The sequence below is a fragment of the Amaranthus tricolor genome, chromosome 12 (assembly GCF_026212465.1).
Source record: "Amaranthus tricolor cultivar Red isolate AtriRed21 chromosome 12, ASM2621246v1, whole genome shotgun sequence".
NCBI lineage: Eukaryota > Viridiplantae > Streptophyta > Magnoliopsida > Caryophyllales > Amaranthaceae > Amaranthus > Amaranthus tricolor.
In genome coordinates, this window is record NC_080058.1 from 25,459,473 (window position 1) to 25,465,437 (window position 5,965).

Below are 5,965 nucleotides of genomic sequence, written 5' to 3' on the forward strand. Positions count from 1 at the left end.
CAATGATCAATGATGAATGAACGATGAACAATGAACAAGGATCAATGATCGATGAAGAATGAACGACGAAGAATGAACAAGGATCAATGATCAATGACGAATGAACGAGGAAGAATGAACAAGGATCAATGATCAATGAAGAATGAACGATGAAGAATAAACAAGGATCAATGATCAATGAAGAATGAACGATGAAGAATGAACAAGGAACAATGGTCAATGACGAATGAACGATGAAGAATGAACAAGGATTAATGATCAATGAAGAATGAACAAGGATCAATGATCAATGACGAATGAACAATGAAGAATGAACGAGTATCAATGATCAATGATCAATGAAGAATGAACGATGAAGAATGAACAAGGATCAATGATCAATGATGAATGAACGATGAAGAATGAACAAGGATCAATGATGAATGACGAATGAACGATGAAAAATTAACAAGGATCAATGATCAATGAAGAATGAACGATGAAGAATGAACAAGGATCAATAATCAATGACGAATGAACGATGAACAATGAACAAGGATCTATGATCAATGAAGAATGAACGATGAAGAATGAACAAGGATTAATGGTCAATGACGAATGAACGATGAAGAATGAACAAGGATAAATGATCAATGAAGAATGAACGATGAAGAATGAACAAGGATCAATGATCAATGAAGAATGAACGATGAAGAATGAACAAGGATCAATGATCAATGAAGAATGAACGATGAAGAATGAACAAGGATCAATGATCAATGACGAATGAACGATGAAGAATGAACAAGCATCAATGATCAATGACGAATGAACGATGAAGAATTAACAAGGATCAATGATCAATGAAGAACTAACGATGAAGAATGAACAAGGATCAATGATCAATGATGAATGAACGATGAACAATGAACAAGGATCAATGATCAATGAAGAATGAACGATGAAGAATGAACAAGGATTAATGGTCAATGACGAATGAACGATGAAGAAAGAACAAGGATAAATGATCAATGAAGAATGAACAAGGATCAATGATCAATGAAGAATGAACGATAAAGAATGAACAAGGTCGATGATCAATGACGAATGAACGATGAAGAATGAACAAGGATCAATGATAATTGACGAATAAACGATGAACAATGAACAACGATCAACGATCAATGAAGAATGAACGATGAAGAATGAACTAGGATCCATCCGTCAATAAAGAATGAACAAGGATCAATGATCAATGATGAATGAACGATGAACAATGAACAAGGATCAATGATCGATGAAGAATGAACGACGAAGAATGAACAAGGATCAATGATCAATGACGAATGAACGAGGAAGAATGAACAAGGATCAATGATCAATGAAGAATGAACGATGAAGAATAAACAAGGATCAATGATCAATGAAGAATGAACGATGAAGAATGAACAAGGAACAATGGTCAATGACGAATGAACGATGAAGAATGAACAAGGATTAATGATCAATGAAGAATGAACAAGGATCAATGATCAATGACGAATGAACAATGAAGAATGAACGAGTATCAATGATCAATGATCAATGAAGAATGAACGATGAAGAATGAACAAGGATCAATGATCAATGATGAATGAACGATGAAGAATGAACAAGGATCAATGATGAATGACGAATGAACGATGAAAAATTAACAAGGATCAATGATCAATGAAGAATGAACGATGAAGAATGAACAAGGATCAATAATCAATGACGAATGAACGATGAACAATGAACAAGGATCTATGATCAATGAAGAATGAACGATGAAGAATGAACAAGGATTAATGGTCAATGACGAATGAACGATGAAGAATGAACAAGGATAAATGATCAATGAAGAATGAACGATGAAGAATGAACAAGGATCAATGATCAATGAAGAATGAACGATGAAGAATGAACAAGGATCAATGATCAATGAAGAATGAACGATGAAGAATGAACAAGGATCAATGATCAATGACGAATGAAAGATGAAGAATGAACAAGGATCAATGCACAATGACGAATGAACGATGAAGAATGAACAAGGATCAATGATCAATGAAGAATGAACGATGAAGAATGAACAAGGATCAATGATCAATGACAAATGAACGATGAACAATGAACAAGGATCAATGATCAATGAAGAATGAACGATGAAGAATGAACAAGGATTAATGGTCAATGACGAATGAACGATGAAGAATGAACAAGGATCAATGATCAATGAAGAATGAACGATGAAGAATGAACAAGGATCAATGATCAATGAAGAATGAACGATGAAGAATGAACAAGGATCGATGATCAATGACGAATGAACGAGGAAGAATGAACAAGGATCAATGATCAATGAAGAATGAATGATGAAGAATAAACAAGGATCAATGATCAATGAAGAATGAACAAGGATCAATGGTCAATGACGAATGAACGATGAAGAATGAACAAGGATCAATGATCAATGAAGAATGAACGATGAATAATGAACAAGGATCTGATCCAAATATGGATCATGAGGACAACCCACAAGCCAAGACAAACCAAGGAGGAGGAGACATGGTTAGGCAACCTACTGATTTGATGCTCATTGACTTACCTACTGTCCTTGCTGAACATATTGACTTGGACGTGACAATTGAGGAAGGCCAATCCCAAGCTAGACCAAGCATGAACATGGAATCAAGGCAAGAGCAAGAAGTAACAAAGGAAAGCCTCACAATAACACGCAAGCAAAACAGAAGGCTGCTTCAAAGCCCACAAACAACAGAACCAGCAGCACGTCATGTCATCTGCCAGACCACCTTGCAAGGTCTAGAACGTTCAGCCTATTGTGTGTTTGAGCATGGGAACTTGGAGAATAGCATCTCTAGACATGGAATATTAAGCCAAGATTTAGAGCTAGCATGGAGAACCCTCACAGAGCCCACAAGACCAGCTCCAAGGTCACGTGTTCGCCAGCTGTTTGATAGTGGCTGATTTCAGAACACCAACCTTATGATCAGCTGACCTTGTTAGACATGGCTAGATCGTATCTTCCAAGCATTTGGGCCTCCAAGGGTAGAAATGGAATCTTTGTACTAGAAACTTGCCACCTCGAATAATCATGGCCATCAACAATCATTTTAAGAGCACAAGAAGATACGTGGAAGGTCACCTGCTCATTAGATTGTCAGAATGTTTCTGTTTAGCAAGTTCTCTTGTTTTAATGTGCACATGTTTTGCACGTGCCTTTTAATGGCCGTTATAATTAGTTATACGTGTCCTTAGCTTGCCAATGTACTTTCCCCTTTCCCCAAGTCTATATATAGGCGTCTCTAGCATTGTAAATAACAAGTTTCAAGTTGAATAAAATTCAGAATTTCAGAATCATTGGATTGTTTCCTTTGCTTCTTCCTTGAATGTGTATGTACATTCAAAAGGGTCTTGAGTAGTGCAAGATCTTCAACCTACTATAGCTGAGAGTAGTCCTTGGCTATACTTAGGGGATTGTTGGCCTTGGAGGGTTAAACTCCTAGTCTTTCAATCCAAGATTCACCCTACAAACTTGTTCTGTTTGTGTGAATCATATCCTTGTTTCATGTGTGTTTTGGGTGTGTTTGGCTATCATAATACGTGGGATTGAAGGTTGGCTTAGTTCTCTACATTGAATTGAGGAATTCCAACCCAAACACGCATCAATTTGGTATCAGAGCTATTGGTTACGGTGGCCGGAAAATCAAGAAAAGCCTTGTTCATCCTGTTTGTGATTTTGCAATCTGTCTGGTGAGATTTTTATGCATATCTTTTTGTAGATGTAGAATTTCATCAAATCCTCTTGGAGTAATCAAGGTACCATACAAATATTGAACGAAGGACTGAAAGGCTGCTACAAACACAAGAGGAACTCAGACATGAGGAGCTGCAGGAAGGACCTTTGACATGGAAGCATGTGCACTTGCTGAGTAACCATGAAGTCTCAACAGCCTCTACCTTTGATAACACAAGAAACCATGAGGGCAACGCAGAATTGAGGACAATTCTTTTTGAAGAAGGAGGGAATGATCCAAATATGGATCATGAGGACAACCCACAAGCCAAGACAAACCAAGGAGGAGGAGACATGGTTAGGCAACCTACTGATTTGATGCTCATTGACTTACCTACTGTCCTTGCTGAACATATTGACTTGGACGTGACAATTGAGGAAGGCCAATCCCAAGCTAGACCAAGCATGAACATGGAATCAAGGCAAGAGCAAGAAGTAACAAAGGAAAGCCTCACAATAACACGCAAGCAAAACAGAAGGCTGCTTCAAAGCCCACAAACAACAGAACCAGCAGCACGTCATGTCATCTGCCAGACCACCTTGCAAGGTCTAGAACGTTCAGCCTATTGTGTGTTTGAGCATGGGAACTTGGAGAATAGCATCTCTAGACATGGAATATTAAGCCAAGATTTAGAGCTAGCATGGAGAACCCTCACAGAGCCCACAAGACCAGCTCCAAGGTCACGTGTTCGCCAGCTGTTTGATAGTGGCTGATTTCAGAACACCAACCTTATGATCAGCTGACCTTGTTAGACATGGCTAGATCGTATCTTCCAAGCATTTGGGCCTCCAAGGGTAGAAATGGAATCTTTGTACTAGAAACTTGCCACCTCGAATAATCATGGCCATCAACAATCATTTTAAGAGCACAAGAAGATACGTGGAAGGTCACCTGCTCATTAGATTGTCAGAATGTTTCTGTTTAGCAAGTTCTCTTGTTTTAATGTGCACATGTTTTGCACGTGCCTTTTAATGGCCGTTATAATTAGTTATACGTGTCCTTAGCTTGCCAATGTACTTTCCCCTTTCCCCAAGTCTATATATAGGCGTCTCTAGCATTGTAAATAACAAGTTTCAAGTTGAATAAAATTCAGAATTTCAGAATCATTGGATTGTTTCCTTTGCTTCTTCCTTGAATGTGTATGTACATTCAAAAGGGTCTTGAGTAGTGCAAGATCTTCAACCTACTATAGCTGAGAGTAGTCCTTGGCTATACTTAGGGGATTGTTGGCCTTGGAGGGTTAAACTCCTAGTCTTTCAATCCAAGATTCACCCTACAAACTTGTTCTGTTTGTGTGAATCATATCCTTGTTTCATGTGTGTTTTGGGTGTGTTTGGCTATCATAATACGTGGGATTGAAGGTTGGCTTAGTTCTCTACATTGCATTGAGGAATTCCAACCCAAACACGCATCAGGATCAATGATCAATTACGAGTGAACGATGAAGAATGAACAAGGATCAATGATCAATGAAGAATGAACGATGAAGAATGAACAAGGATCAATGATCAATGACGAATGAACGATGAAGAATGAACAAGGATCAATGATCAATGACGAATGAACGATGAAGAATGAACAAGCATCAATGATCAATGAAGAATGAAGGATGAAGAACGAACAAGGATCAATGATCAATGACGAATGAACGATGAAGAATGAACAAGGATCAATGATCAATGAAGAATGAACGATGAAGAATGAACAAGGATCAATGGTCAATGACGAATGAACGATGAACAATGAACAAGGATCAATGATCAATGAAGAATGAACGATGAAGAATGAACAAGGATTAATGATCAATTACGAGTGAACGATGAAGAATGAACAAGGATCAATGATCAATGAAGAATGAACGATGAAGAATGAACAAGGATCAATGATCAATGACGAATGAACGATGAAGAATGAACAAGGATCAATGATCAATGACGAATGAACGATGAAGAATGAACAAGCATCAATGATCAATGAAGAATGAAGGATGAAGAACGAACAAGGATCAATGATCAATGACGAATGAACGATGAAGAATGAACAAGGATCAATGATCAATGAAGAATGAACGATGAAGAATGAACAAGGATCAATGGTCAATGACGAATGAACGATGAACAATGAACAAGGATCAATGATCAATGAAG